General features: G+C 38.4%; 1 protein-coding gene and 2 non-coding genes across 4 annotated transcripts in view; 1 reads left to right on the top strand and 2 right to left on the bottom strand.

Annotated features, from left to right (window-relative positions):
* The window catches only part of AKAP6 (A-kinase anchoring protein 6), a 662,618-nt gene extending 660,223 nt beyond the window's left edge, over window positions 1-2,395 (bottom strand). Inside the window, exon 1 of one of the 2 annotated variants that reach the window (XM_074393336.1) lies at window positions 2,200-2,395. The gene's annotated coding sequence lies outside the window, so the exon portion shown is untranslated. The remainder of the gene's footprint in view (window positions 1-2,199) is intronic. The other variant, XM_003924219.4, reaches the window with a different exon arrangement.
* Window positions 2,396-2,740: 345 nt separating this feature from the next.
* On the top strand, window positions 2,741-2,847 carry LOC120364067 (U6 spliceosomal RNA). The gene has a single exon (XR_005579420.1). It is a non-coding gene; the product is annotated as a U6 spliceosomal RNA (small nuclear RNA).
* Window positions 2,848-3,996: 1,149 nt separating this feature from the next.
* On the bottom strand, window positions 3,997-4,103 carry LOC120364068 (U6 spliceosomal RNA). Its single transcript, XR_005579421.1, has one exon. It is a non-coding gene; the product is annotated as a U6 spliceosomal RNA (small nuclear RNA).
* Between the last annotated feature and the right edge of the window lie 16,745 nt (window positions 4,104-20,848).

Genomic DNA, 20,848 nt, shown 5'->3' with positions numbered 1-20,848 from the left:
GTAAAAATAGCAATGAATTTGGCATCAGAAGATGGTAGGACCAGTGCCAATCTTGCCCAGGGATTAAAATACACTGTAGTTTAATCAGTGTATTAAAATACACTGACATAAGTGTAGTTTATGTAAGTGTAAAAGTATATATACGCTTTATATAAGTGCATAAGTGTAGTTTATATAAGTGTATAAACTACACCTACCTCAGCCTCAGTTCCCTTTACTGAAAAATAAGATGCATCTCTTTTGATCTAAAATGTCACTGACTGCAAAATTCACCAGTTTTACATATCACAAAGAAAAGGTAGTTGTTTTATTTCAGTTAATGTAAATACTTGAACTTACTATGTTTACTGACGAGTTAAAATGTTCCAGAATATAAAAATAAAACTTCTCATTGAAAAAATCCTTTAAATAAATTTCTTAAAACCAATTTGTTAATAATTCCTATTAAGACTTATGGCAGAAGGGGCGCGGTGGCTCACGCCTGTAATCCTAGCACTTTAGGAGGCCAAGCGGGTGGATATGAGGTCAAGAGATCGAGACCAGCCTGGCCAACATGGCAAAACCCCATCTCTACCAAAAGAAAAATTAGCCAGGGTGTGGTGGCATGCACCTGTAGTCCCAGCTCCCTCTGGAAGCTGAGGCAGGAGAAGAACTTGAACCCGGAAGGCGGAGGTTTAACTGAGCCAAGATGGTGCCACTGCACTCCAGCCTAGGTGACAGAGAGACTCCATCTCAAAAAAAAAAACACTCATCCTTCTCAAATGAGTCAAATCATACAAAATATTATTTAATTAAACAGCCACGTACCTCATAAATTTCCTATAAAGATGTGATAAAGAACACTGTTTCTTCTTAAAAAAAAAACATGATTGGAAATTCATATATACTTAATCATGATACAAGAGTTGTTTTTGTCAAAATGCAAATACAGGAGCTTAAATATTTTTGTCAAAATGCAAATATAGGATCTTAAATGTTTTTTAGTTTAGCAGAAGTCAATAGTGTTTTAATGTCTCAAGTGTGCAGTGTGAAGACATACTAAACGCAAAAATGTTTAAGATCGCATAATTGCATTTTGGCTAAAACAATTTTAATCTATCCTAAAAATAATTTATTAGAACAAGTAACCAAACAACTATGGAAAGCACCTGGTAATGTTATCAGATGATCCAGAGACTCAAATGACATCAACGCTCTTTCCTAACTTCTTTCCCTGATCTTATTATTCTCTCAGTCTTCCATGTGATACAGAAATTGGCCACCATAGGCCCTGGGGTTACATCCTTATAACTCACAAGTAAACTCACAAGTAAACCTTATAACTCACAAACTCACAATGTTTGTTTATAAACATTGGTTAGGGTACAAAGTTACAATTAAAGAAGAGGGAAAAAAATTCTGATGTTCTATTGCACACTAGGGTAAGGATGGTTAAACGGTGAAATTTTGTATGCCACAAAATAACTAGAAGAGAGGCTATTGAATGTTCTTATCACAGAGAACGGATAAATGCATGGGGTGGTGATACACTACCTACTGGATCGTTATACAACATAAATACGTATTGAAACATCAAACTGCACCCCATAAATATGTACAATTATAATGTGTCCATTCAAAACAAACCACCAGAACGTCTAACTGGATACCGTTCACGGACATATTCTAAAACCATTAAAGGAAAGATTTCTGGGAGACTTTATAGTGTGAGGGGTCAGACTGCTGACCCCACCTGCATCCACGGCTCAGGGGTAGGCATCACTCACACCGGGACAGTCAGCGGACACACGACTCGTGCTGAGGTGCAGTCAGCACACCCCCTACCACTCTGAAGCCGTGCGAGCTTCAAAACAAAAACACAGCACAACTGAACCAGAATCTAATGAGGCCATTACGCTTAACTGTAAATTTTCAAGAAACACAGAGGCTAGAGAAACAGGTTAAACGACACCATCAGTAAGTAATGAGCCAAATCCAAGATTTGTGACATTCCACAGGGCAAATATCCCTCAACATATGAATAACAAGAAGAAAAACGAGGCGCGGGCAATTAGAGGACAACCGAGACCAGGGGTCCTAGCAACCGAACACAACGTGGGACCTTGTTTGGAGCTCCATGACGATTCGACTATAGTAAGGAATTTCTGAAATAAGGAAACTTGAAAGTAGACGGACTATTAGGTGTCATGAAGGAATTACCTTAACTTTTTTAGGTGTGATAATGGTCCGTTAATTACATTTTTATAAAAATTACTCATTAGAGGAAGTTTATGGTGAAACGACCTGTTCTAAAGCTGTCACGCCGACCCCGGGCCGGCCCTCTCGGTGCCGCGGCAGCCTCTCTGTCAGGGCGTCTCCAGCTCGCCTGGGCGCTGAACCCCGCCAGCGCGCTCTGAGACGGCCGCAGCGCGGGTAGCCCCCGGCATGCTCCGCGGGCTGAGCTCGTGGGCTCCAGAACTCAAAGCACCTGGCCTGGGTCCCGCGCGGGGCTCCTTACCCAAGGTGCCCCGGGCGCTCATTTGCATGTCCCACCCAACAAGTAAACCTCACAGGTCAGTCGCGGCCGCCTACGGCCTGGCGGTCAGAGCACCAAACGTGCAAGCCTCGTGATGAGGTTCCGTTGCATGAAATTTCCCTAAAGGCTCCAAGGTGTATAGGAAAGCGCACGGTTCGGTCACCGTAAGTAAAGCAGGCGAGAGCGTTCCGGTGCCTTATAAGGCCTGTGGACGGAGGTCCAGACGTGCTCGCTTCGGCAGCACATATACTAAAATTGGAACGATACAGAGAAGATTAGCATGGCCCCTGCGCAAGGATGACACGCAAATTCGTGAAGCGTTCCATATTTTGCGCAGCCTGCGAAGAAATTTACCACTAAAGAAATAGGTTAAGCAAAAACGGCGACACCCAATAACGAAATTGCGATTTTCATTACAAAAATATTTGTCTAAGGAGATCTATGACCTGCGAACGGAGCACAGTCACACTTGGAATGTTGTGTGCAAATACATCGTTAATATGCATTTTGGAAATGGAAAAAGGTCGATCATCTTGTGCCTTTTTTTTTTTTTTTTTTATAAAGACGGGGTTTCACCATGTTGGTCAGGCTGTTCTTGAACTCCCGACCTCAGGTGATCCACCCGCCTTGGCCTCCAAAGTGCTTGGATTACAGGCCTAAACCACCACGCCCGGCCGTTGTGCCTCAATAGAACTTTTCATTCTGAAATAGACTTACGGTCTTGTCTCCCCCAACAACACAAACTCCAGAGCCCCAGTTTGTCTGGCTTTTGTTCAGTAGAAGACCACCTGGCACAAGAATTGTTCAACGAATCCTCACTAAATCTTTTCTAAATTAATAAATCTCTACTAGAGGAAGGAAACATTAGAGCTCATTTCTTGCGCCTACTTTGTGCCATTCTTCGTCATCTTAGAGCGGAGTTGCTTACACCCTCTTTTTTCTTAGACTGCGAGCTGCACAGAGGAAAGGAATGTGACTAAGGGCTGGTATTATTGGAGATCACTGTTGGTCTTTGCCTATGGATTCAAGAGTTCTAGGACCCATTTGAGTACTGGGCAGACGCAGCAAGCCCATTTGGATGATCTGTTTTCACGAGTCTTCTGTTTTCATGTAGCCTCTAAGAAGTACTTAGAAAGGCCAGTTTACATAAATCGGACAGATTGTGTGACGGGAAATTTGATTATGAGGAATGTTCATTGCCCAAACTGAAAGCAGATTTTAATCAATAAAAACAAGTATTTGGACACAGATGCGAGGATCACCTAGCTAACTTACTGGTAACGCGAATGGCTGGGCGCCTTGAAGGTGGAGGCTGTCGAGGAAGGGCGCCCACTGGGCGACGGGACTGGTGGGAGGCCAAGAAGGCATCGTAGGTGTCCACGCAGCCGAGGCCGCGGGCAGGAAAGCGCAGGAACAGAAGAGATTTCTAGCAACCGCTCCAAACTCCGCTGTGTTGAGTCCAGCGACCTTCGTGAACCGCGCAAAATATGGAACGCTTCACGAATTTGCGTGTCATCCTTGCGCAGGGGCCATGCTAATCTTCTCTGTATCGTTCCAATTTTAGTATATGTGCTGCCGAAGCGAGCACGTCTAGACCTCCGTCCACAGGCCTTATAAGGCACCGGAACGCTCTCGCCTGCTTTACTTACGGTGACCGAACCGTGCGCTTTCCTATACACCTTGGAGCCTTTAGGGAAATTTCATGCAACGGAACCTCATTACCAGGCTTGTACGTTTGGTGCTCTGACCGCCAGGCCGTAGGCGGCCACGACTGACCTGTGAGGTTTACTTGTTGGGTGGGACATGCAAATGAGCGCCCGGGGCACCTTGGGTAAGGGGCCCCGCGAGGGACCCAGGCCCCGGGCTTTGAGTTTTTGGGCCGCGGAGCTCAGCCCGCAGAGCATGCCGGGAGCCTGCAGCCCTCGCGGCTGCAGTGGAGCACTTGGCGTCTCTCCGAAGTCACTGTGGGAGCTGAGGAGGTGGTTGGCCCGCTAGGTCACTAGGGCCCTGGGTCGAGTAGGGGTCCGCCCCAATACAAGGAAGGTTTCACCGATATTTCGCTGGTGACATTGGGGCCTGTGCCAACAGACTTTTCTGAAGTGAGACCAGAGTTCAGCCCTCCGAGAGAGACCTTCCAACGATTCAACCACTCAGTTCTGGAGCGGTCAGCACCACATTCGAGGTTGCCGTGGACTCCGCTGGCATCTCCGCGACTCTTTCCAGCCGGTCGGGTTGGGGGCTGAGCACCTAGCACAAGACGGCCACCCCCGCCTCCCCCACTTCCCCTGGCCTCCAGATGGTACACCTTTCTACGCAGGCGCCTCGGAGGTCAGGGCTCTTCAGCCACGCCCCTTCACAGGTGTCTTCCTTTCGGCGCTGAAGTAGCCACGCCTCTTCACAGGTGTCTTCCCCTGACCGCTACTTTCGCCCCGGAACGCTGAAAAACCGGCTGACAGGTGGATTTGAGGAATTAACAATAGTTCACTTAGAGAACTGGTGAAGCATTATTGTACGACCCATTACCTCCTGGCACTCTAATCCTAACCCCATTAGGATCCAAACGTACGGGACAGACCTACTAGCAAGAAATACGCTGTTAGTGCTAAATATTCTGATTTTTAACTACAGCAAAAATCATATTGTTCATATACCTGACCGTTGTGAGATGAGGGCCCAAAGATCAAAGCCTCTGGTATTTATTTGGTTACAGTATTTCATTTATTGAAGTAAGTGAAGGGCAAATGTTTGCCGGTGTTGTATTAAAACGGCACCTTGAATGAGGAATATGGCACATTTACCAATAGCTGGAGTTTTGCTGCTTTTTCTCCTTCATATGGTCCTTTTACCCCTTCCTGTAACAATACTTTGATGTAAAAACCTGCTAAAAAATCAGTAATTTTGAGAAAAACTTTAATTGGTATCCAATTTTCTAATGTACCAAAATAGTGTGAAATCATTTAAGGGTTCCTGGTATTGCTGATCCAGAACCAGAAAAAGGAACAGAAAGGAAAGACAGGAATCACTGCTAAACCTGTCTTATTCTGTGTTTGTGGTTATAATTCTTTTCTTGAACAGCTTTTGAAAAATAATAAAACACTACGTTCTTTCCTCACTCAAAATAATTAGGCAAAAATGATATTCCTGTTGAGTTAAATTGCCCGATTACAAACAAAATGTGCTTTGGTATATTTTTTCTAACGCCCTGTCCTTCCAATAACCTATTTCTGCTTTGTGACTTCAAAGCTATTAGGAAGCAGTAAATTGATGTTCAATTTCATTGTTTTGAAGAAGTACATCAAAATTCTTTCATGTTCTCTTTTAAAAACTTTACAACTAATCTCTTAAAAACTTTACAACTAATTAAAGAATACACGGTTGGAAGAATCTAGAATACATTGTTAGAAGAATCTATAGTTAGAAAGATGTTCTGAGTTACAGAGTCATGAACTTGATGTCCCTACAACCTATATGCGCCTTCAGAGTTAGGCTGCACTCACAGATGACCACTCAACCCCTTTCCATTCTAAAAAGAGGGAAAAGACTTAGCACATACAAGAAAAAAAAAAACAATGGTTGAAGATTGGCAGGAGATAAATCCATTGGGAAAAATATCTTTATAAATGGTTGTAGGCCTGGTGAGGTCCCAGTGTTTTGGGAGGCCAAGATGGGAGGAGACCCCTTGAGGCCAAGTGTTCAAGACCATCTGAGCAACTTAGTGAAACACCAGCCCCTCCCCCCCTCTACACACACACACACACACACACACACACACACAACATATACATACTGAGCCCAGTGGCATGCTCCTGTAGTCCTAGCTATTTGGGAGGCTGAGGCAGGAGGATAGCTTGAGCCCAGGAGTTCAATGCTGCAGTGAGCTATGATCAAGCTACAACACTCCAGCCTGGGTAACAGAGTGAGAACTCTGTCTCTTAAAGGAAAAAATGAAGTAAGTGGTTTTAAATGTTCAGATGTGTACAGAAATAATAAGAAAACTTAATTTTAGAGTCATGGTATTACTGAAAAAGGCAATGTTGAAAGAAGAAATAATAAGAAAACTTAATTTTAGAGTCATGGTATTACTGAAAAATGCAATGTTGAAAGAGCTAGAATGGAATTTTTCACAGGTGATTTATATATGTCCTCTTTTAAAGCACAAAATTCTCCCAAGGTCTCCAGTGTTCCTTAAATTCCTTCTATTGTTCTTTAAATAAATATAAACACAAAATACCATAAACTCCTTTTTCTTTTACCTGTTATACAGCTCTAAAACAAAAGAAGATTTACAAATTTGACACAAAAGTACAAATCAGTAAAATTCAAATTAACAGTATTATTAATTTATTGCAGTAGATAATGCATTTGGCTGAAACTATATCAACACTGTTGAGTTTGCCAACATATTAGCAGTGTCTTTTATTATTATTATTATTATTTTTTTGGAGACAGAGTCTTGTTCTGTCACCCAGGCTCACTGCAACCTCTACCTCCAAGCCTCTGGCAATTCTCCTGCTTCAGCCTCTCGAATAGCTGAGATTACAGGCATGCACCACCACACCCCACTGATTTTTGTATTTTTAGTAGAGACAAAGTTTCACCATGGTGGCCATGCTGGGCATGCACCACCACACCCCACTGATTTTTGTATTTTTAGTAGAGACAGGGTTTCACCATGGTGGCCATGCTGGTCTCAAACCCCTGGCTTCAAGTGACCTGCTCACCTTGGCTTCCCAAAGTGCTGGGATTACAGGTGTAAGCCACCATGCCCAGCCTAAAGCTGTGTCACTTAATTCGACATGGAGTTAGTATAACAATATAATTTGAATCACCACTAACTATATATCCAATCAAATTTTGCCAAAATTTGGAATAGGAAAGATTATCTGAAATTAGTTTTAATTATTAGTACTATTTTTAAGCTATTTTAAAAGTTTCAGCCTTGAATTTATAGTTAGACCACTGAAGGTAAAGAAGAAACAATGCTTCTCATTGTGTTTTATTTATATCTGTGTGGGACTCTATTTGGCCAATACTGCAACAATAGTTGGCAAAAGACAAAAAGATTAATGGGGATAGTCTGTGTCCTCAAACATTCCCTCTCACTCTCAAAACAGGGTAGACAGGTTTCTGTAGTGAAACAATTCTGACACAGTCATCACACAGCTTGTGGTTTTTCAAACAGGCTCAGCACCATGTCTGCCATTTGAATGAGGCTTGAGAGGGCAGAATTTCATAAAGATGATTAGTAGATATTGAAAGTCACTCATTTACACCATTTCAAAATTAATCATAAATCAAATTTTATTATTATTTCTGTTCTGTTTTCATCTTAGAATATTCAAATTACTGTTATACCTTTATTGGTACATGTCTGAAAGCATTTGGCTTTTGCTTGGTGCAAATACATCACTTACCCATTATTCAGTCTGTCTCTGTTCATTTCTTATTAGCCCCTACAAAGTAATACATTACTCAATCGTATGTTATTTTCATCATGTGAAATCAAAGTATTGATTTCACAAACCAAAGTATTGGTTTCACAAACAATAAGAAACTAAAGTCTTTGTAATTGAAAATGTTATTCATGTGTGCATCATCACTGAGAAAAAGAAATTTTGACTTCATTAACAAGTAATTCAATGTAAGCATAGTAACACAGTAGCAGAAACTAGCCATTGCTGTCATTTAGATAGCAGTACATGCCAACCTAAGAGCAGCCAGTTACAAACACTGTCACATTGACGGTCCTTTAGCTAAGTAAGATGACATGGCAAACAATGCAGATTCATATTGAAATCTCATGGCAATATTTAGCTATAAGGTGAATATTCAGATGTTTTAGACACTGCCTATTTTAATATTTTAAGATGATCATCTCAATAAAAACAATTTCTTTCTAAAAATCCTCTAGATAACCCTCTAACCCTTAAGAATCTGTCTGAAGACTCCAACAGGTTCTAGATCCTAGCCTGAGGAACACTGTATAGGCTGATACAGAAAATTTTAATTCCTGGAATTACTCAAGAATTAGAAATAGAAACTGTGGCAGAAAGGTGTAATATTTATGAAACATCAAATACTTGACAGGTATTTTACATACAAGATTGCATTCAGTATTTGCAATACTTCTGACCTAGTTATTACTCATTCTACAGCTGCAGAAACTGATGCTCAAAAGAATTATGTACCTTGCTTAAATGCATACTGGTTATAAAAGGAGGTTAGAAGAAAGACAACGTTCAAACTAAGGAACTTCAAAATCCTAATCTCAAGCTTTTTCTATTATTCTGTGATTTAATTTAACATTAAAGATAACCAAATACACGTTTTACAAGGAAAGTCTTTTTTATTTTTATTTATTTTATTGCATTGCATTTTAGGTTTTGGGGTACATGTGAAGAACATGCAAGATTGTTGCATAGGTACACACATAGCAGTGTGATTTGCTGCCTTCCTCCCAATCACCTATATCTGGCATTTCTCCCCATGCTATCTCTCCCCAACAAAACCTTTATGAACTGATTTGAAATTCAATCAATACATAATAAAAAAGGAAAACTTCAGTCAAGTCTAGGTGTTCTAGATTATGAAGGCCAATCTCAGATTTCCAAAATGTTTCTGGGCTACCTTCTTCAAACCACTGATGCTTACACATGAAATCAAAGGTAATATAATTGTCATAGAAATAAAAACAAAGGAAAAAACCCTGCAACTATAAACAACAATAATGAAATTATCCTACACATCATCTGTACCCACGTTAGTCTCCATTAATACAAATGATTCAGAATTGACTTACTGTTCAGTTCTCAAAGTGACTAAATAATAATTTGATTTTTTGAATGCAGTTTCATCAATCAAAATCACCTTTATTTTAGGCAATAAACTTTTGTTTTACTAAAATAGTTTTCATTACAGGATCCCAGTATAGTTACATAGTCTCCCAGCATTTCTGAGAGCTTCTACAAAGATAGATAAAACTGTTCACCTTTTTTTGTAAATGCACAAAAATTAATTTGAGATGGAAATTCTAAAAGAAAACATAGGAAAATAATTGTGCAACTTAGGGCTTAGCAAAGATTTCTAAGACAAGACACAGAAAGCAGAAACCATTAAAAAGTTAGTAAATTGACTTCACACAAAACTTCAAACTCTGCTCATTAAAAGATACCCCACAAAAAAGAAAAAAAGGCAAGCTAGAGACTTGGAGAAAATCATAATCAAATATCAGAAAAAGGAACTATATCAAGAATAAATCAGGAACTTTCACAACTCAACAATAAAAAGCAGAACCCAAAGAAAATAAGGCCAAAAGTCTTAAACAGACACTTTATCAAAAATACACAAATGGTTAAGAAGAAAATGAAAAGATAACGTCATTAATCATCAGGAAACTGCTAGTTAGTGCAATGAATACAACACCTGCTAGAATGGCTAAAATTTAAAAGACTGATAATACCAAATACTGTAAATTACATGGAATAACTAGAACTTTCATACATTGTTGGTAGGCTTGTAAAATGGTAAAACTTTTGAAGAACTATTTGGCATGTTTTTATAAAGATAAACATACACTGACACTGTGCCCTAGCAATTCTACTCCTACATATTTGTCCAGGATAAATTAAGACACATGTCCACAAAGATTCACATATTAACGTTTACAACTGCTTTATTTCTAATAGTCTCAATCTGGAAACAAGCTAAATGTCCATCAACAGGAGAATGAATAAATTGTGATATATTGATAGAAGGGAATGATACTCAGCAATAAAAAGAAACACATTCGTGGTATGCACAACATGGATGGATTTCACAGAACAGAACAGCAATTGCTTAAAAGGGAGGGGGGAAATGAATTGACTAGAAAATGGTACAGAGGAACTTTCTGAAATGACTTAAAGCTGTATATCTGGATCAGCATGTAGGTTACATGTGGGTGTTGGGTATATTCATTTGTCAAAACACATCAACTATATACTTGAGATCTGTGCATCTCACCATTATAAATTATATCACCAAAAAAGCATGCTTAAACAAAAAGAAGAAAGCATCAAAAACAAAAAACAAATCTGTTGCTGAAGTCTAATGATGCCAAAGGATTTACTGTTTCTAATCAGAGTACCACGGTTTTTGGAACTTTATACTCTACCTGTACCCCTTCACTGAACGTGTATTGATCCCATCATTGGAAAACATTTAGCTAAGCTGGTAGACATTGTGTCTGTGGAGGCGTCAGTCAAGTCAAGAAACATATAAATAAACTTCTAAAGTAGTTCATGGAAGGCTTTTTATTTCATATTAATTCCTTTATTTAATAAGTATTTACTGAGCACCTATTTATATGTCAGGCAATATTCTAGGCACCAGGGGTTCAGCAATGACCAAGATACTACACCCCGTGCCTCATGGAGTTTCACTTGAGTATGGAATAGACAGATAATTTAAAAGTATACAAATAGACCCAGCACAGTGGCTCATGCCTGTAGTCCCAACGTTTTGGGAAGCCGAGATGGGTGAATCACCTGAGGTTAGGAGTTCAAGACCAACCTGGCCAACATGGTGAATCCCTATCTCTACTAAAAACGCAAAAAAATAGGGCTCAGTGGTGCACACCTGTAAACCCAGTTACTCAGGAGGCTGAGGCTCGAGAATAGCTTGAACCTGGGAGGCAGAGGCTGCAGTGAGCCAAGATAGCACCACAGCACTCCAGCCTGGGCAACAGAGCCAGACTCTGTCTGAAAAAAAAAAAAAAAAGATACAAATAAATATGAGATAATTTCAGTTGGTGAAAAATACATTGAAGAAAATAAAATATTTAGAAAATGAAACATTTGATCATATTTTACTCATTTCTGAGGGTGTGTGAATCACATATTTGCTTGTAATGTTATACTTAGTGCCATTGATTTCAAAGATCAACTCTACTTTTATTCTCACTGTGCAATAAAAACAGTCTCAGAATGAGAACATGAGGCCATATTTTACCAGTGCACATTTATGTACATCTTATTTTCTTACATGCTTTTTTAAAAAGGACAGATTAGCCGGGCGCGGTGGCTCAAGCCTGTAATCCCAGCACTTTGGGAGGCCGAGGCGGGTGGATCACGAGGTCAAGAGATCGAGACCATCCTGGTCAACATGGTGAAACCCCGTCTCTACTAAAAATACAAAAACTTAGCTGGGCATCGTGGCGCATGCCTGTAATCCCAGCTACTCAGGAGGCTGAGGCAGGAGAATTGCCTGAACCCAGGAGGCAGAGGTTGCAGTGAGCCGAGATCGCGCCATTGCACTCCAGCCTGGGTAACAAGAGCGAAACTCCGTCTCAAAAAAAAAAAAATAAATAAAAAATAAATAAAAAGGACAGATTGACAATTCACCAGATCATTACACACAAATTAAGAGCATATGGACTGTGTATTTAACTAAAGCACACCACAGTGTTAAGATCCAATATCATCCCTCAATTTCACTGGGAACCCTCACTTTTTCTTCAGGGCTCAAGTATTTAGAGAGTTATACTTGTGACTAGAGGTATTTAAAACCTACTGGCTTGAGATAGCTCATGAAAATCAGACTACATACCAACCCCTCATTCATAACATGCATAGTATAGAGAATAAAGGTTTCAGACTCTAGAAGTCTTATTAGCACCTAGCACATTAGAATTGTTTGAGAGACATACAGTTGTCCCACACTATTTCACCAGCTTATGCATCTATTACCACTCAATAGTATTGTTGCTTTTGATCTTTTAATATTTATATTGGTTCACATGGAAGTAGAAACAGAGATTCCAGACATTAAAATTTTAGCTATGTTTAACTTCATTGAAAAGCTAAAATTGTAGTAATCTTGACTAAGATCTCAAATCTCATAATAAAACCAGCTTTCTCAAAGCCAAGCAAATTGGTGCAAGGCAAAATATTGGTGAGATTATTTCCTATTTTAATTTCTACTATGGTTTATACCATTTTGAAAAATGGTGTTATCTTTTATTAGTTAAACTCTATGAGCATTTCATGGAAGACAACAGGTGACAAGCATCATTAGTCATTGCCTGCTTAGAAACAGAGACGTTACCAGAAGGCAACATCGTCAGCCTAGTGGCTTACTAGTAGAACTGAAGTTAAGCCAGAGTGCTGAGTTGTCCTTTCTGGGCTAATCTTCTATCATCCCTTCTGTGCCACAGAACTCATGGAAGAGAAACTGTTGCTGATTGTTAGCTGATTCTATACATGATGAAAATCTATATTTATTTCATTTGCCTTGCAAAATGATGACAGTGATGGTAGCTCTTGAGAAACCATAAAACAGGTGTTCAAGTGAAGGCAAGCAATTGAACAGAGACGGACACTCAGGCTGCACAGTCACCTGAACAAAAAGAAAATTAAGAGTCAAAATGGCCCCTTATATAACAATGAAAATGAAAATGGACCCCTACAATTTATACAGGAAGGCTGAGTTGGGTTTTTTTCCTCTATTTTATGAAAACATATTCAGCATGTTGGTAATCACATGAAAAGCAATCACTTGTGTCTTTTTAAAGCAGAGTTTGAAGCTGATGGCAGACGCATGAAAATGCCCATTAATCAGATCTTGCTCCATGTTTTCCAGTTGAAATGTGTCACACTCTAAACTGAGAAAATAACTCCAGGTTGCCCTCCTTGGAAGGCACACATGATGATGTCTGAAATCATCATAGAATGTTTTATCCTCCTTGGTCCTTTCTCATCATTCTGAGAAACATGGTCAATAAATGACCCCCTTTTGGTAGATCACAAGGCCCTTAAACCTTTGGAGTTGTTAGAAACACATGCTTTGCAGCAGGACATACATGGATTTGAATCTCAGTGTGCCGTTTACTAGTGTAGCTCTGGGTAAGTTACTTGTGGTTCCCTAGTTCCTTTGGTTGGACGTAAGACTTAATTACTGATGACCTTGACTAGGGGAATGGGTGGAAGTACAAGCTGGAGGCGCAAATCATAAAGGTGGGATGTTCAGTTAATGAGAGATAGAAAGTGAAAATGAAATCATTCTTTCAATAAGCCTGGTCATGAAGGAAATGAAAGCTGTAGAAACAGATATAAAGTAAAAGAGACCTTTGGTGGTGGTGGTGGTGGTGGTGGTGACGGCAGAGAAACTTGAGCATGCTTATATGCTGACGGCAAAAAGTAGAGCAGAGACTGAAGATTCAGGAATAAGGGGAGATCACTGATGGAGCCAGGTTCCTTAGGAGGTGGGATGGAGACTGGATGACAGGGCAAATCTACTCTTTCTCTTGCCTTTGTTACACCACCCTGGGATACATCTCCTTTCCTTTGTCTCTCAAAAAGCTATACATTCTTTATTAAGACCACTTGGTATTGGCACAAAAGATAGACAAATAGATTAATAGAACCAAAAAGCCACCTGATTTATGACAAGATAGCACTGAAGGGCAACGGGGAAAGGGCAGTTCCTTCAATAAACAATATTAGCGGCCAGGTACGGTGGCTCACACCTGTAATCCCAGCACTTTGGGAAGCTGAAGTGGGTGGATCACCCGAGGTCAGGAGTTCAACACAAGCCTGGCCAACATGGTGAAACCCTGTTTCTACTAAAAATACAAAAAAATCAGCAGGGTGTAGTGGCACATGCCTGTAATCCCAGCTATTCGGAAGGCTAAGGCAGGAGAATCACTTGGACCCTGGAAGCAGAGGTTGTGGTGAGCTGAAATGGGGCAACTGCACTCCAGCCTAGGTGACAGAGCAAGCCTCCGTCTCAAAAAGCAAACAAACAAACAAAAACAATATTGGCTCACCTCTGTATCTGTAGAAATTTTGATTGATACCTCATGCAACACTTGAAAGTCATTTCCAAATAGAATGTGTATCTAAAGATAAAAGGTAATAAAGCTTCTAGATTATCATAACATAAGAAAATATCTTAGTGACTTTGAAGTAGGGAATGTTTCCTTAGACTGAAAGCAAAAAGTATTAACTATTGATAAGGAAAAGATTAGCTACATTAAAATTGGGAATTTATGTTCCTTCAAAAAAAAAATCACCATTAAGATGGAAAGGCAAACTCAAGAGTAGAAGATATTTGTAATACATATAACCAACAAAGGGTTCAGATATAAAGAATTCTAGCAAATTGGTAAGAAAAAGACAACTGAATAGAAAAGTAGGCAAAACACCTGATTAGGCACTTTACAGAAGAAGATATCCAAATGGCCAGTACACGTATGAAAAAGTTTCATTGTCACTGGTCATAAGTGAAATGCATATTAAAACTATCTTAAAATACTGGTAACCCAGGGTTGGCAGAGATGTAGAGTATTCTAATTTTCATACAATTGCAGTAAGTATAAATTGATGCAACCACTTTGAAAACTGTCAGTATCTGTTAAAGCTGAATGTACACATACTCTGTGATCCAGCAACCCACATTTACATTTACAGATGTTTATTCATAGAAGCATTGTTCCTAATAACCCAAGTATCATGTCTTCAGAAAGAGAATTAATAAATTAATTAAGAAATATGTATACAGGCCAGGAACGGTGGCTCATGCCTGTAATCCTAGCACTTTAGGAAGCTGAGGCAAGCAGATCATGAGGTCAGGAGATCAAGACCAACCTGACCACCATGGTGAAACCCTGTCTCTACTAAAAATGCAAAAATTAGCTGGGTGTAGTGGTACATGCCTGTAGTTCTAGCTACTCGGGAGGCTGAGGCAGGAGAATCGCTTGAACCTGTGAGGCAGAGGTTGCAGTGAGCCAAGATAGTGCCACTGCACACCAGCATGGCGAAAGAGTGAGACTCCATCTCAAAAAAAAAAAAAAGTATACAATACCACAACAACATAGATGAATCATACAAACATAACATTGAGTAAAAGAAGCCAAACACAAAAGACTCTTTCTGCCCCATTTTTATGACGTTCCAAAACTAGTCTACTGTGCAAAAATAGTCTACTCTGTTGGAAATCAGAATAGCCATTATCTTTTAATGAGGAGTGTAGAAAATGACTAGGCATAAGGTGGGCTTCAGGAATTGTAATATTCAATCTATTTAACTATGTGGTAGTTATACTGGTGTGTTTGTGTGTTTATTCTTCAATAATTCATCAAGCTATATACTTCTGATTTGTGCAGTTTTCTATATATGTGTTAAACTTTGATTACAATGTTCATTGTGAAAAATTAAAGCTATCTATTGTCATAAACAGCATCATCCACATAAACATTTTGTACTTTTCTATTTATCTTACTTATATATCTAGTCATTTCTCTATTAATCTTGTTCTTCTAATTGCAAATATGAGATTAGAGGATGAGTGTTACTTGCCTTCCGATTTTCTGTGGGTCTTTGCACACAACAGGTGTTTAATAAATGTTTACTGAATTGAAATTTTAAAACAATATATTGGAACTCTCTCTGGGAAGTTTTAGGCAAGCATGTTATCAAACAATTACTGCTGATTCATCTTTCTTCACCAACTGATCTCTCCATTATAATGTCCTGAAATGAGATGAGCATCCACAAACACTAAAGAATCTATTACTATTGCTTTGGAACATAACTCTTTTGAAGAAGTTTCTCTAAGTTTTGTAAATTTTTTTCTGGGTCATGGACCAGTGGGTGTATATGATCTATGGGTATGATTTGTCCATGTACAGAAGTCAGGGACAGCAGCAAAATAATTTTTAATTGTCAGAATATTAAATATGTATCTAAATGCTTTACTGAAAAGCCAAACTGTCTGTTCACTAGAATAAATATCTTTTATTCTTCACTTAAAAAGATGTTCCTATCCACACTGCACCACAAGGCCATCTGCTCTAACCTATTTCTTCTAGTAAGAGTAAAAATGTGATGGATACATCCATCTCTCTTTTTCTAGGCCTATGGTTATCATATGTTGCATGTGTTTGCAGGAAGTCTGATGTAGGAAAAGAGTAACATTTGTGACCACAAGCTATAGCTAAGATAAGAAGCTTCTGTAACATGTTGCATACACACACACACACACACACACACACACACACACACACACACACACGATAAAATAGGATGCTTCGGCTGGGCACTGTGGCTCACACTTCTAATCCCAGCACTTTGGGAGACTAAGGCAGGCGGATCACGAGGTCAGGAAATCAAGACCATCCTGGCTAACATGGTGAAACCCCATCTCTACTAAAAATGTAAAAAAATAGCTGGGCATGGTGGCACATGCCTGTAGTCCCAGCTACTCTGGAGGCTGAGGCAGGAGAATCATTGAACCCGAGAGGCAGAGGTTGCAGTGAGCCAAGATTGTCCACTGCACTCCAGCCTGGGTGACAGAGAGACTCCGTCTCTGCAGAAAGGAAAACAAGAAGTTGGCCTCAAATACAACTTATCCTAATCAATTGGCCAAATCAGATTTTGTTAATTACGTTGCTGGCAGCAACTTTTTGTGCAACCAGGCCCTCTAAGAGAGTCCTCTCACTTTTACTGGAGTGTGGGTTATGTGACTTTTTCTGAGCTTCCTCACCCCCCGGGGAAACAATACTGAACTGTAATTTTCTCTTTATTGGTCCATCTCCCTCTCTAGATCATGAGGATCTTGGGGATCATGTCTTTTAAAAAATTTCTCGAATTCCTAGCATTGTACCTGGAACAAAGTTGGCATTTACTAGAATTACACATTACAAATGCAAGTATTAACTGCAGACTTGATCTGTCACATTCCTAACTTAAACAAGGCTCCATTGTTAATATTTAGCCATGCCTGGAGATTATTAACTCACAAATCTGAATTTTTAGTGAGGTGTTTAATAGTATAATTAAACTGAACATCTCGGAAGCAGAATATGAGAGGGTATTGACTGCTAATCATATAAAATTAGACTTCTGTTTTGGCAATATGAGAACCAGATACCCTGAGGAATTCTCTTAGAACAAAACACCATGGGGGGAAAGATACATAAGTATTATTTAAAAGTTTCTATGAATGCAGAGATGATCTGGCAAGAAAGTTACCTCCAGACAGATAATGAACATTGAAGATGATATATGCCTGAAGCATCTGGCAGTCTCTGGTGGAATGAAGCTTTTGGTTTTAACCAACTGCATGTAAGAGTCAGGAGACAAAACTGAAGGCTTGTAGAATGTGGGAAGTCAAAATAAAACCTTGGCATAATCTGAGATTCTAAAAGGCATCATTTTAGTGTAAGGATGAAATTGGGGGAAACTCTCACCACATAGTAGAAGATGATTAGAAAACATGTCAATCTTAGCCTTATTTATAAATAGAATGGGGAAAAAAAATGTTCTCTTGAGTATGGGTTCCAGGACTGAATTCATATTAGATAAACTAACTTTTCAGTTTAAAGTGCTGCCAGGTTGACAGTGACTATGTTTGAAAAATTAAGTGGGTATCAAGGCTATGCCCAAGGAACAACAGACAATAAAAAATTATCAAGTAAATAGATCTAGTAAAAAAAAAATTAAAGACAACATCTAGAAATAAGATGTGAAACTAAGATCAGACACTCAATGATTAGATTAAAATATCAAATTGTCTATAATTAAAAAGAGAATTACTAAAATAGAAATTAGAATGAAAAAAGTACACAGAATGTAGCACAAAGATATTGAAACTTATATAAAAGAGAGGTTATACAACCTGGAGAATAAAGTGACAAGTCAAAAATACATTTTTAGAATATAGGTATATTAGTCTGCTAGGATTGCCATAATGAAATGCCACAGACTGGGTGTTTTAAACAACAGAAATGTTCTCATAGTTCCAAAAGCTAGAAGTCCAAGATCAAGGTGCTGTCAAGGAGGCTGGTTTCTGGTGAGGCTTCTCTAGAGTATCAACAAGCTGTCTTCTCATTGTGCCCTCACCTGGCCTTTCCTCTGTTCATGTGGAGGGATTGGAGGGAGAGTGAGCACAAGCATACTCTGTTCTCTCTTATTCGTCTTATAAGGTCACCCGTGCTATTGGATGAGGCCCCACTCTTATGTCTTCATTTAACCTTAATTATTATATCTTCCTAAAAGCCTATTGCCAAAATTTAGTCTATAACAATAGACAAAACTAGATAGAACAGGAAAAAAGACAATATTTAAAGACATGATTAAAAACTGATGTTCCACAAACTTAAGAAACTTAAAGCAGTATAAATGAAAAGAAATACTTGCTTTGACACATCATACTGAAACAAATAGAATACCAAAGACAAAAATAATATTAAGAACAAATAACGAAGACAGATTATCTACAAAGGAAGCATTATTAGGACAGCCAACTTATTATCACTTTCAATAGAAGTAAAAAATAATGATATATTATCTTCAAAATTCACTGCCAAAAAAAAAAAAAAAAAATGAAGCTTGGTTGTGGTGGCTCACGCCTGTAATACCAACACTTTGGGAGTCAGAGGTTGAAAGATTGATTAAACCCAGTAGCTCAAGACCGGCCTAAGCAACACAGTGAGACCCCATCTCTAAAAAAAATTAGCTGAGCATCATAGTTTGTGCCTGTGATCTTACTTAGTCCTGAGGCCGAAGTAGGAGGATCCCTTAAGTCCAGGAGTTCAAGGCTGCAGTGAATTAGGATCTCACAATTGCACTCCAGCCTTGGTGACAGAGTTAAACTCTGACTCTAATTTAAAAAAAAAATTAAAGTATAAAACTCACAGGTCTTACAAAACAATTTTACAAAGGAGGTTGAGAAAGAAATCATATATCAACACAAGAGAATTCCATCAAACCACAAAGATAAACAGAAAGAAAAAAAGGAAACAAAGATTCTAGGAAGCAACTAGATAATAACATTATGACAGGATTAAAGCTTCACATATCAATATTAAACCTGAATATAGTTGATTAAATGTTCCACTTCAAATATATAATTGGCAGAATGGACTAAAAGAATTTCAAAACTTGAATCTTCAAGGCCAGTGTTACACCAATGTCAAAACCAAAACACATCAAAAAAAGAAAACTGTAGGCCAATATCAACGATAAATATTGATGCACATATTCTCAGCAAAACTCTAGCAAACTGAATTCAACAACACACTACAAAGCTCATTCATTATAACCAAGTGGAGTTTATTCCTAGGATCTAAGGATGGTTCAACATATGCAAATTAATTAATGTGATACTTTATAGCAACAGAATGAAGGACAAAAACCATGTGATCATTTCAATTGATACCACAAAAGCATTTAATAAAATTCAACATCCCTTTATGATAAAAACCCTTAAAAAGATCCCTGGATATAGAAGGAATATACCACAGCCATATATGACAGACCTACAGTTAGTATCATATTGAATGGAGAGAAAGTAAAATCCTTTCTTCTAAGATCTAGAACTGACAAATATGTCCATTTTCACCACTATTATTCAACATGATACTGAAAGTCCTACCTAGATCAATCAGACAAGAGAATGAAATAAAAGTCATCAAAACTGGGAAGGAAGAAGTCAAATTATTCTTGTTTGTGGATGAGGTGACCTTATATTTGGAAAAACCTAAAGACTCCAGCAAAAAAAAAAAAAAAAAAAAAAAAAAAAAAAAAAAAAAAAAACTATTAGAACTGGTGAATAAATCCAGTAAAGTTGCAGGACACAAAATCAACATGCAAAATCAGTAGCCTTTCTATATGCCAACAGCAAACAATCTGAAATAGAAATAAAGTAATCCAATTTACAATGGATATAAATAAAATAAAAGAGCTAGGAATTAAATTAACCAAAAAAGTGAAAAAGCTCTACAATGAAAACTATAAAACACAATGCAAGAAATTGAAAAAGGCACATAAAATTGGTAAGATAGTCCATGTTCATGAATGGAAAAAATCAGTATTGTTAAAAATGATCATACTACCCAAATCAATCTACAGATTTAATGCAATCCCTATCAAAATTGGTAAATGGCATTGTTTGCAGAAATAGAAAAAAAATCACAAAATTTATATGAAACCACACATACACACAAAAAAACTCAGAATAGCTAAATCTATCCTAGGCAAAAACAATAAAAGCAGAGAATTTATATTACCTGACTTTAAATTATACTACAGAGCTATCATCACCAAAACAGCATAGAACTGGTACAAAAACAGACAGATCAATGGAACAGAATAGAGAACCAGAGAAAAATACATACATCTACAGTGAACTCATTTTTGACAAATATGCTAAAAACATACATTGGGGAAAGGACAGTCTCTTCAATAAATGGTGCTGAGAATATTAGATATCCACATGTAAATGAATGAAACTTACCCCTGTCTCTCACAGTACATAAAAATCAAACCCAAATGGATTGAAGACTTAAATCTAAGA

The sequence above is a fragment of the Saimiri boliviensis genome, chromosome 2 (assembly GCF_048565385.1).
Source record: "Saimiri boliviensis isolate mSaiBol1 chromosome 2, mSaiBol1.pri, whole genome shotgun sequence".
Taxonomy (NCBI): Eukaryota; Metazoa; Chordata; class Mammalia; order Primates; family Cebidae; genus Saimiri; species Saimiri boliviensis.
Note: the sequence above shows the minus strand (reverse complement) of the source record. Positions and strands in the feature narration are given on the sequence as shown.